General features: G+C 39.3%; 1 protein-coding gene across 3 annotated transcripts in view; it reads left to right on the top strand.

The window, feature by feature from the left end:
* The window catches only part of TTC7A (tetratricopeptide repeat domain 7A), a 166959-nt gene that overhangs the window by 98026 nt on the left and 55835 nt on the right, over nucleotides 1-13098 (top strand). The gene's annotated exons all lie outside the window — the stretch shown is intronic.

The following is a 13098-nucleotide window of genomic DNA, read 5'->3' on the forward strand; positions in this document are numbered from 1 at the left end:
TTTCATATGCTCTTCCCTCTCAGTTCTAATTTTAGCCCAGTTTGGGCCTGTGACTTGACAAACACTTGCAAAGTGCTCTCATTGCCATTCAGCTTGGTATGTGTATATATTGAAGCTTTCATAGTTAGTCTTGCCATTTTACTTCTTGGAGGCACCTTGTGCTGAAGCCTGATGAACAGGGTAATTATTTGAAAAACATTTACAACTCTGAAGCTTTTTGACTAAGGCTGAAGGAAGCTGTTACTTCATCATATATTAAATGGCACGTGGTAATTTTAAACACCTTCTGGATTTCTGATTAATTAAATATGTATAAGAGCAAAGAACACCAGTTTTCATCTGTATGGTTCAACCGTTTTTAAGCCAGTCTTTTTATTACAAGATTTAGTTTATGCAATATTTCTACAGTCAAGGAAAAAAAAAGTATCAGCTCTTCCATGGATGCATCTTGGTGTTGGTAGTCTGTTTCAAAATGTCAAATTTCTGGTGCGTGCTATATATTTGAACCATGCTTCCTCTGGATGTCATTCCCCGAGGGAATTAATTATGGTAGGATATATCACATACATAATGACAGGTTCTGTTAAGCTTTCTAGAGGAAAAACTGTCAATCAGGTCAGCAGAGAACCCGAGCACTTTCAGTTGCCTTGGTATACTGAGTTCTGCACAGTGGCTCTTGGATACCCTTTCAGTGAGGTACTTGGAGAAGGGTGTGGAGATATTAATGCAAATACAATGCCCTCAGTGTGGTGTGAATGGAGAAGAACGCTATACCTGTGTTTTGGATGTATTAGCTTAGAAAAGAAAAGAAACAGAAATTACATAGTGAGCTCTAAATTGCAGCTGGTTTGCGTGGTGGCCTTTTAAATGGGAAAAAAAATGGTGTACATAAATGCAAAGCAGTTTTCATGCCTAGTGGTAAATGGTAAACAGGACAGTTATAATATTCTTAATGCTTTTAGGTTGATATCTGTTCTTCCCCTTCAGATTTATTTCAATAAAAAACTAGTACATGCTGCTAACTTATCAGAAGGCACAGATTATAAATATACTCTTCTGATTTATCCTAGAGTGCTGCGATCTCTGCAGAGAGCTCTGCACTGAGTTAACAGAATATGTAACACTGGATAAACATGGAGATTTCTACCTGTGTTCAGATTTCAGCGAGTTCTGTCCAGCCCCTTTCTGTCCCTCTGCTTGGCTGAGATGTTGAGGTGCAGAGTTGAGCCTCAGGCTGCTGTGCTCTCCAGCACTGGCAGCCCATGCAAGCTGAGCATTTCTGCGTGGGCTTTCTCCCCACACAGGAGAAAGCAAAGCATAGGACTCTGCTCTATGAAAGGCTGGAGCTTGCTGTGCATCATCACTTCTGTTCCTTTCTTTTTTTTTTTTTTTTTCAGTTGCAGAATCCTTGTGGATCTGTGGAAGGCTAGAATTCTGCAAATGGGCCATTTATTTAAGGGCATAAAGTAGGGAGTCAGCTGGTACAAGCTGATCAAACTGCACTAACCCTGCACTTCATTTCTGTGTTTATCTGATGCATGCTCATTTCTGGGAAGTTAAAGCTGCTTGAGCTTTTCTGACTTGAAGCTTGAGTGCCAGATCCTCAGCTAGTTTGAAAAGACAAAAATCTATTCATTTCAGTTGAACAGAGCTGATTACCTCCAGCTGACTGTCAGACCCTGAATGTTTAGGTCTTTTTACCTGTTTCATTACAGCTGTTAGCTCTAAATTTTGGAACAGAGTTCAGTTTTAAAAGCACTGTTGTGTAAAAATTTGTAAAGGTCAGTGGTTGCTAAGTGCTGGACTGTGTCTCAAAAAAAACTTGCCTTCTGTAGGTGGGTGAAGAATAGAAAAGTAAACCAAAAACGAGTAATCCTGTCACCTGCACTGTGCTGCAAAATGAAACCTGTTTTTCATCCATCAGACCTGGTTTATTCCAGCCAGCCTTTAAATTGTGTTTGCAGTTTTACACTAAGGTGTTTTTCTCAGGCTGTTATTGAAAGAAGGCCGAGTATTTTTGAATGTTTCAAATGTAATTACTATACATGTTTTCTCAAAGGATTTTCTCTAATCACATATGCAGTGCTTTAGATGTATAATATTGTGTCATCTTCTCTCAGCACATCTGGAAGATCTGTCACACGGGGGTGTACTATATTGCAGAAAAATAATCCATTAATCTGATTTTAGGTTCAATCTGCTGTGGATTCTCTTTTTACTTTTAATTTGTTTTGTTTTCTTTACCATGCATATATATTTCTCACCTTTCTCTCAAGGCCTTTATTTTTTGTTGGCAGCTCTAATTGAAATTTGTTAGGTGTCTCTGACAGGTTGAGACTGCTGATTGTTACACGTGAGCAGTGACTCAGCTTACTGCTGGAGTCATATGTGCAACAGTGCAGTTCAAACATACAGCAAAGCTAAGGAATAAAGCTGCACATTTAATATACAGCCTACAAGATCCTGAATTATGTTCATGTTCAGCTGAACTGTGCTCAGCTTTCTGCTGGGAAAACCTGACACCAGACTAGTAGTCAAGGATGCAAGCTGTGGAAGTGGGTTCTGTAAGTCAGCAATGTCCTTGGACTGATGGGTGTAGTTGGGGAATTATTAGGAAGAAAATGGCTGGAAGCAAAGCTAGCTGTTCACAGTTATATTCTGAGTTTTTATCTCAGAGCAATGGTCAAGGAGAGATGTCACAGTATTGCTTGAGCTGTCTGGCCTGAGATCTGTGGGGAATCTTTGCTGGTGGGGAGGCAACAACATGATAAAAAAGGGCCACCATTGCCAAAGCCCATCTGTGTGGTCTCAAATCTGACAGGGATTAGGGGCTACAAGTCCTGACTCTGCAATTAGCCTTGTACAAAGTGAAAATGAGCTATCAAGTAAGAACTTTATAAGGAAATTGAATGCATCTTCAAAACTCTGCGGTGAAAATGCAACCCAGCACTACCACGAATACAGTTTTGACTGCCTGATTTTTCTAAATCAGTGTGCTGTGAGTTTTTCTAGGTTAGCTCAGTTGTGCCAGTGAAGGACTGAGTGAAACTGCAGTAGATGATCTTCAGCACATCTGTTGAAGTTCAGACCTGAGTCTGTATGCTGGTCCCCAGCTCTGCATTAAAGGTGATGTTCCTGTGTCTTCCTGCTGCTACTCCTGCCCTAACCGTGTTCAGGTGGTGCTGACACAGGCTGCACTTACCTCGTGGTTTTCTATTGCAGGCCTAGACAAATATAATTCCTGATGGTAGCAGTAGCAAAATAGTCACTTCTTCCTCTGGAATTTTCTTTGGTGAAGCCAGCAGTTTTCTATCTACTTACCAAAATGCAGGCTTGTTCTAGATACTGTGGGTGTGTTTGGGTTTTTGGGTTTTCTTGGAGGTTATTTTTGGGGTTGAGTTTGTTAGGGGTTTTTTCAGAAATGAAGGAGCTTTTGTCTATCTTCATTTCTGACACTTCTTCCACCTTTTAACTATGGGTTTGCCTATATTTTTTCAGGCTGGCATATAAACCTGCTCCTTCCTATCTTGCAGAAAAAGCTCCTCTTGTAAAAAAGCACTGCCTCTGAACTGTCATATGTGTATGGTGAGTTTCTGTAGCAGGAACCTAGGTTGAAACAAGCCCATATGTGACCCAGATCCAGTATTCTATAGTGAAATTCAGTGGTGTTTGACTGATTGATTTCCACCTTTTCAGCTCTGCTGAGATGTGCAGTCTGTGTGCACTAAATATCAGCAAACTCTGGCCCTTCTTGTGTTACTTATGTTAATACTTTGTCCTCTGCAAAGTTAAAGCAGTTAGGAGAGGATCTCATAGACCATTCTCCTCATAAAGAGCTGGATCTACCAAGGTTCTTAAGCACACACTAAGTTTTAAGGAGATGAACAAGTGGTTTCTTGTTGACTTCAGCAGGACTTGTGCTTAAAGATTAAGACCTCTTATATGTGCCAAAGTGGCATAAATTATATAGCTCCAGATTAAAATAATGAAAAGAGTGAGGTCTGTTTACAAACATCACATAATGCAGTTTAAAAAAGAAAAGCTTATTTTATGCCTGTTGTTTATATAGCAAAGCCAAATTTTGTGTGGTTCTAATTTACTAATACAGTGAGGGCATGATGCAATTTCAGAGTGTTGGCTCCAAGTATCAGTAACATGCAAGATTTCATAAATATGTCAGGTTGGGTAGGAATGTTTTATTAATCCTTTATGGGGTTCTGCTTTACTGTATTTTGTTGCACGATTTATATATCCATAGTAAGAGTATACTTTTTATTACCTTGACACTAGGTTAATTAGGAGGTATTTCACTGTTTTAAATACATGGATCAGGATTCAGACATACATTTCCAAAAAGCAGCAATGTTATTGGTTGCATTCTGAGGTGACTTGGAGGTTGATGTTGAGTGTTACTTTACAAGCCAGAGTCCTGGTATCCTTTCCTCTAGAAGCAGCCTATACTACACATAATAGAAACTTTTATGAAAATCCAGCAGTTTAGAAGTGTAAGTGAAGCATCCAGTTCTGCAGTCTTTGGGGATGGGAAGTATTGGCAGCATGTTAAATACTCAGCTTAGTCTGTTAATGCTCTTTTCCTGTCTGGAATGATCTCTGCTCAGCAATAAAAGACCCTAGTCTTGGTTTCCTTTTTAGTTTCTGTAAATCAAGAATCGTTCCAGTGGTTGTGGCAGCATGATAGTTCTCAGCTCTGCCCTTCCAAATGAATTCCAATTTAATCAGGACTGGCTGATTATTCAGGACGCACATCTGATGAAATTCTGAAGAATCAAGCTCAGCTGATGAGAAGATGTTTTAAAAGTGATGTCAGTTACAGAGGAACTCAACCTGCTTTCCTTCCTGTCCACAAATAACTCTGCAGTTGAGAGCCACCCGTATTAAGAGATTAAATGTAAAGGATATGGGGCAGGCAGTGATGAAGTCCCTAGTTCTCTGAATGCTTTGCAAAGGTCATTCCCGTTATCTGCTCTGCATTTGGAAGAGTTAAAGCACAGCAGCCTGGATTGACTTGCCCAAAACTGGCCAAGGAGCCATGCAAGACAGCAAGGCACAGAGCGTGGCTCTCCCGGGTCCCCAGCCCAAGCCATTGGATTTTGTCAGGCTGCCCCATGGGGGGAATAGAGTGAACTGTGTTCCCAGAACACCTCTGAGATCACACTGCCATTTGGCATTGCCAACAGACATGTAGGTGTCTGTTTCCACCCACAAATGAGATTCGGCACCACAGAGTCACCTGAATGCAGGTATGAAGGCTTGGGTGTGCTGGATGGAGAAGCTGTGGGTTGAACTCCTACTGAATGCATGATTGAAATTAAATAGGAGGTGGACCTCTGAGCTCCTAGTCTTGAATGCCCAAGCCCTGGCTCTGGTTTTCAAATGTGTTCATAACAGTGTCCAGCACAATGGGGAGTATTCCATGTAGGTGAAGTCTGTCAGAGAGAAAAAGTTCACAAAACAATGCTGGGGGAGACTTGCAGAAATAAACCTCTGAATCTTCTGAAGTGTTACAACGTAAAATTTATTTCACTCTTCTTAAAAAGGGTAGCTATTTTTATATTGCAAATAAAAATTTGATGAAAACATGCTTCATAGAAAAACTGAGAACTTCTTCCCCCAAGTTTTGCTGTAAAATTTAAAACTGTGAAAATTACTTTTGTGGTTTTATTCAGGTGAGATATGGACTGAAATACAGATGATTTGTGATTGTACAAAATTGTTTTGTTGGCAATTCCTCATCAGGGTGAGAGGAAGATACACTTTTCAGGTGTATCACCTAAAGGATTCTATGTAACCGTGTGAGACAAGCGTTCTTATCAGCTCTGCAAACAATTTGCTTCCTATGTTCTTAATATAAAGCAAAATACCACAAGTCTGGCATTCAAAGGTAATTACTTAAGTAAAAGGAATGCAGACAATACTTCTTATCACCCTTTTTTTTTTTGCCTTCTTTCCTTGGTTATGACTAGATATGGAAAAGTGAAGATAAAGAAGAATTTCTGTGGATTTTGGTTTTTTTTTTTTTTCTTTCTAAGCAAATTGGCTTGCTTTTTACAGACTATTAGTTAATTGTTCCTTTACCTTCAAGTGACAACCACCCAGGGTTTAGCAGATAAAGGAGGTTTGGTACAAGATGCCCTTTTGATGTAAGGGGCACTTTCTGAATGGACCACATAAATATTCATGCTATCATATTTGCTGTCTGTATCAGAAATTACTCTGATGGACCTGAATGCTGAAATAAGTGCATGAGGTTACTGGACTAGCTGCACACGTTCGTCTTGGGAAGAGGCATTTGTGTCTGTGTGCCGGAGCTCACCTTAGGTTAGGGGTGGCTCCATGTGGTGGAAAAGTCTCTCCTCCAACCTGTGTTTTCAAAGAAAGGCTCAGAAGTCTTCTGTTTTCTGGTCTCAAGGTTGTTTATTGCAAGTTATCTAAAAGATTTTCTTCTCGGGCTGCTGTGGTTTGCTCACAGCTCAGGCAGAGGCACACACACACCCTGACATCCTCTCTGACTCCCGACTGCTTCTTCTCTCCCCACCCAGGGCTGCTGCTGTCTTTTATATGGTACATTACGTGTTACATGTTTATATTTTTTCCCCAATGTCTATTACCTATATTAAATGGTGCTTTTCTGCTCTAAACCAATCTGTGAGTGCCAACATCACCAAGAACATGGAGGTAAGGAAGAAGAAAGAGGGAGGACAGGACAGGCCCAAATCCCTCCATCTTAAAACCTCTGACCCCCATGTACAAAACCAAAACCCCCCTGTACAGGACTTAAAACCCCTCTGTACAGCACTCAAAAATTCTTCCCTTTACTTTGTGACTACTCTATAATATCTAAACTTTTGTGACTTCTTGTTCTTCCTGCAAGGTTGGTAAATCATTCCATGGCTCAAATCTGAAATCACAGCTGTTTCCAGCTGCCTGCCAGGGTCTCAAATGCTTCTGACCTGGGCCTGGAACATCCAAAAATGTCTGAGGGACATTTGAGTTCCGACATCTGTGCAGAATTAGGCAGCATAGTCCATGGGCAGGACCTTCACCTGACAGACAGGAGGCCCTTCTGCCATCAGGTGCAAGCTACAGCTTGCAGAAGGAGGCAGTCCAAGAAAACACATCCAGATCTTGAGCCATGCCAGTGGCTGCTCCCTTGCTTTTGCTTTGCAGTCTCCTCCTATGGTTTCAGCTTCAATCTTGGCTTTCCCAATCACCTCTTTTTGTTTCCCTCCTTCTCTATGAGCAAGAACCTTCTAGGTGCCTTGTGCCAAGAGGCTGAACATAGCAAATTGTCTCCATCGTGTTAACCTTTAAACAGCCTAGAATCTACCACCCTGGAAGTTGTTTTCACCCTGTGCTGTAGCCATTGTTTTTTTGTGGAGCAACATTAGCCAAATTGCTGTTGTCATGCAGGACTGGTCCCAGAGCAGAACATTCTTATAAAGGAGGAGATGGCAGCTCTGAGTTTGCTAGTTTCCCTGGTTTAGGAAGATTAAGTCAGTAATTCTTTGGGCATGGTGACAGATTTCTTGTGTTTATTTTTTTTGTTCATATTGGGGGCTAACTGGGCAGGGAGCCATAAAAATTAGGACCGTATGTCTGTAAAAGTATATGATCAATTTATTTTTGTTGGGAAAGTGATAGATAACATGGCACAGCATGAAGTTATAAAAGGAGATTGCAATCAGAGTTGCTGGCATTAATTTAACTAGAGAATGTGCCCTTAAATGTCAGGAGACTGCAAGAAGCACAGAGTTATTTGAGAAGACAGCAACTTTGATGTTGACTTTTATCAACAAAAATACAGGAGATTAAAAGCAGTTCCCCAATTTTGCCTCCTTTTTTTCTTATTCATAATTTGACGAGGGCATTAGCAGGTATTGTAGGAAGGTTAATGAAACCATAACATTTATGGTGAAAGAGTATCCATTATCTAATTGAGTTTTTTAGGTGACTCACCACTGAAGCTAAACTCAATAACTGGGAAACTGAGTGATTTTCAGTGAAGATACTACAGTTCCACTGGCAGATAAAACAAGACTAGACCATCTGGGTTATAAAAAGAAAAGAGGCTGCAATCGTATTCCTGCCATATCAAAATGTTCATGTGGCCATTCTTGATCAAACTAAGAGCTTGTCTGGCTTCAGCAGGGCATCTGGTGAATGCACAGGGGAAAATGTATAGAAACCTAGCAGTAGGATGATCCTCCCCCTCATATGTGATCCCTGCTTCTGTCAGCAGATTGGCTCAGAGTCTTTTGGAGCCAGAGGTTGCATTAAATTGTCTTTAATGCCCCTGATGACCTTGTCATCTGTGAATTCCTCTAATCCCTTTTTGAACATATTTATGTCTGCTCCAGAACATCCTGCAGCAATGGGTTTTGCACTTTACTTTTGTGTTCTAAAAGCACTTCATTTGCCCATTTTAAATCCACTGTTTGATTGCTTTATTGGATGTTCTTTCTTTCATTGAAATAACACAGATTGCTTTGACTTCCTGATTTCTTCATGCTATTAATGATTTTATAAATCTGTCATCTCTTCTCTCAGTCTCTTTTTCAGACTGAGAAGTCTGTCAAAAGCATTCCAAAACTTTGATCATTTTTCTTGTCTCTTTCATCCTCTTCCCAGCTCTGTTAGATCAGTTTGTGTCCTGTTTTCACCTGTATCCTCCCTTTGTATCCATTACCTTAAAGCAGGAGAAATGTCCCGTCCTTTAATAGAGGGACAATGGAGAAGGTCAGTACCTTCATCCTAATGCACACATTGGTCTGGTGAATTAAACTGTTGCATGTTTTGGTGATTTGTTTTGTTTCTTTTGCATTCAGTATCCAAAATAACCCAGCAGCTGTGTGTGTAGGTAGACAAATCTGGGTAAATAATGAAAGACTTTGGGGAATGACAGCTCCGATCTGGTAAAGCTCAAAGACATGCAGATCTTTGAGAAGCTGCTGACAAGCTCTCAAAAACTGGAGGGGTTTTAAGCAGACAGTGAATTGCAAAATATAAAGACAATTACTACATAATACTCATTAGGTCTACTTTAGTCTCTCAACCTTGAAATGAGTGGAAGGTGTTCTTGTTTGTTATAGTACTGGCATTATTTATTGCTTGTCAAGTGATAAGACACAGGCCCCACTGTGATGCTGTATAAATATGTACTACAAGGACTATATTTGATACTGAGAACTCCATTTAAAAGCAGGTTTTAAAAGGCCAAATAATTAACTGATTAATAAATCTTATAAAGTCCTAGACTGGCCATAAAGTCGTCAATTGATTATTGCTATACACAGCAACTTATAACTTCCACAGATGTGCTCATAAGCATTTATGGTATACAGATGCACTTGTGAGATCTTCTGATAATAAATATTAGCTGTTAAACCTCAGTAATTAAACTTTCAGGGATGGGAAATATTAAAGAACTGAAAGGCTGAGCATTTAGCCATGTGACATTAGAAGACTCTTGGAAGTGCTAGATAGTTTTATTTGGCCAGGCCTTGAGACATAATGAGTATAAGCAACTGAAATCAGTCTTTATGAAAACAAATGTTTGATGCCTTCTGAAATCAACTGAAGTAGCTTGCTTGCTTCTGAAAATTTTCATAGGTCTTCCAAGATTCCAGTCTCTACCTATTTTGTCAAGGTGTGACGTATTACAGTGATATGGTAATTTTTACTACTGAAGTTTTGATACTTGGGAAACCTCATTTTGAATTAATTTTGAATTTTCAGAACTTAAGTTCTCAGCAAATTTGGCAGTATCCTGATTTTAGTTTGCCAGAGAGTGAGAGATGGGTGTGTTTGCTTGTGGCAGTAACCTGGTGTTCCATTAGAGAAAAAAAGCCTTTGCATGCTCTCCACACGCACCACAAAATAAAACCTATTCTGATAGGGAGCTTAGAGTCTCATATCAAGACTAAGTACTGGTTATTTTCCATTGGTACTGTCCCTGAAATCATACACGTTGCAAGAATGATTTATGGGGTTTTTTCCTCTGTTTTCCAGTGCTTGTGTAGTAGCAATTTATATACTTGCTTTATCCCAAATCTGTTTTCATATTCACAGGCTAATAGAATTACCAATGACTACATTGATAATCTTGGGGCTATTTTTATATGTTGAATCTTTTAAAAAGTCTACACTGCTTAATACTACAAGGATCATACAAATGTAAAATGATATTAAGAAATACAATAAGGTGAGATTGGTGCATAAGTAATTTTTATTTATGTTGCTGAAATTATGCACAGACACTGATATGACACAATATTCATTAGATTTATGTGTAGCAAGAGTGCTAGCTCAGTAATAAAATTATAAGCTTGAGATATGTGATACTGCTTCACTGTTTTCTCTATGTATTTACTTATCTGGTTTCACTGTTACAAAGCTTATTAGAAACTGAGAAATACAAATTGTATAGCACATGCAGCCTGATACCCTGATTGCATTTCCACCTTTTACTTACCATGTTTAATGGCATTGTTTACTACTGTCATTGCTATAGTTTGATTCCTTTTGCTTCTCACATTCTTCCCATTTGTCTTTTGGTTTGGTTCGTTTTAAGACTACACAATAACATGGATAATGCTGTTCCCAAGGTGAACTGCCACAATAGCTAGTAGGACATGGTATCTCCAAGATCCTGTAGTGTGCCCGTGCCTTACAACTCATGATAGTACTGTGCTGAGGCTTCATTATGTTTTTGTGAGAGACTTGTTTCTTTCCCCAGTTTCATTAGTTGTTCTTCCTTCTGAGACAGAACATTGCATCTTCATCCAGAGCAGATGACATATACTCACTGTAAGCAGTAAACAGCAGTGATTAAATGCTTGCTTTGTCTTTTTCATTTTAACTCCAATGTATAAAGATACTATATAGTGATTTTAGTTGCCTGCTGATAAGCCATCTATATCCCTACTGATATAAAAAGGAGAAGGAGTCTTCAATATAACCCTCCTGTCCAGGAGTTTGACTGTTAATAGGTTTGTCTTGTTAATTAATACTGAGTGGTGTCTTACCATGTTGAGAAGTGTGGCTTTATTCTGGGATGTAATACAACTGGTCTCTGAGCCTTGGTCTTCTTGACCACCATTCTTCTGCTGCAAGGAAGGCTGTACAGTGCTTTAAGTCTTTCATTTTGAAAGCTTGTAGTGGTTTAAAAATTATTCTGTATGCTTAAAATAGCATAGATTGTTTAATGTGCTTGTTTCTGGGACTAGAAGAATATTTTTAATAGAGTAACTTCAGAAGGAAGGTGATGCAATCTCACCCCTCTGCACAGTGCAGCCCAAAGAAACTCACTCATGAGCCTGTGCATTAAACCCACAGATTCTTTTTGTACACTACCATTGTTTTCCAGATGTTATCCTGCCTTGCTGGAAAGGCTTTAATGGCTACAGAATTTACTGTTCGCACAAGGTAGTTGCTGCAAAGATTATTTTCCTTGATAGTAATGTGAATGCATTTACTTACAAATTTCCATTTGACTGATTTCAGCTTCCAACAAATTCTCAGATTCTCTGTATATTTTCTTTTACATCAAAGACTCACAATGAGAGACTTCATGTAGGTGCTTGCAGGCTGGGGAAAAACAATTTCTTTGCTGCTTCTTGGTTAAAGCAAATAAACTGAGCTTATCAAGCCTCTGATGAAATACATTTTTCTAGCCCTCAGATCATGTGCATAGCCATTTTTTTGAACCATGTCCCATTTTTAGTCATCTTAAGGAATCAAAGAGCAAGAACTAGAAACAGGATTGTAATAAGTGTCTTGCTGATGCTCTGATCAAGAACAGCTATGTCTTCTAGTTCCTACCTGGCTACATTTCTGTATATGGATGCTAAGGGTTGTTTGACCTTTTAACTGCATTGTTGCTCAGGAACTTCATGTCTTTTTTAATACCATTGCTCTCCGTGATGTAACTTCCCATCTTTCTACTGTGATATGTATTCCTTACACCTAAGTGATTGATTCTATATCCTGTTGTGTTGAAACAGGCTTTGTTCTCATGAGCTGTGTTCAAGGGGAATGCAGAGCAGCAAGCACCACTGGCCAGTTCCATTGCCAATTGCTCCTTTGAATTCAGACTTATTTTTTAACAGTGCATCCATCCACAGTTACATGTTCGTCCTAGCAAAATTTAGATCAGTCTGTGTTTTAGCCTCAAATACCTGAATCATAAAGGCATTTCCTCCCAGTTAGTGGGTCAGCATGTCTGAGAGCAGATTATGTTCTTACCAGTATTTGTTTTGCTCGCACCAGCAACAAGAAAATCAAAGATATAGAGTGGGGATGTAAAATAGCAAAGGGTGAAGATAAATTGCCTTGATTATGAATCTTGATCTGCCTTTCCTAGTCAAAGTTTGTACCTGAGGAATTCTGTGGAATGCTTATTCTACCAGGTCAAATTGTAGCAGCAGCCGTGAGCAGACTTCACTATAGCAGTGGATACAGTTGGGCTATATTTTTGTCACTACCATCCCCACCTCCCAAAGGAAAACCAGGCAACCAAACAAGAAACCCAAACCAAAAATGCCCACCCTAATGTTTGTTAGTGCCAAATGGAACTGCCATTTTAGCACTTTCCTGTAGATATGCACCACACAGTCTTGGCAATAGAGTTCTAATTATTCCAAATGAAGAATCTCTTACTCAGCTATGAATTCTTCTCTAACATCGTATGTGCAGTTAGCATATACAAGAGTGTATATGCTCTTGTCTCTTTCTGTAGTCTGAATTCCTTAGGAGTCTGCAGGTCACATTCACAAACCTGTTTTTAGGATTTTTAACATTCAGCTGTTTTATGCATGTATGTACACATATGTGCTTCCAGTGGATTAATTGCTAGCCGTATCAAGTGAATTGAAATTGTGTTGGTACTGGACTTCATGAAAACATTTAAAGCAGAAAATAAGTTTTTTATTAATATAAAAGAAACAAATTATATCATCTTCACAATTTAAATGAAATGGGTGGAGTGAAGGATGGTATTAAAAGCCATGCTGGCAGCAAGTGGTAGCTTGTGTCATTGCCAAATCTGTCTTCTAACCTCTGTGTGACCCAATTCTGCTG

This window comes from Taeniopygia guttata, chromosome 3 (assembly GCF_048771995.1).
Source record: "Taeniopygia guttata chromosome 3, bTaeGut7.mat, whole genome shotgun sequence".
NCBI classification, from domain to species: Eukaryota; Metazoa; Chordata; class Aves; order Passeriformes; family Estrildidae; genus Taeniopygia; species Taeniopygia guttata.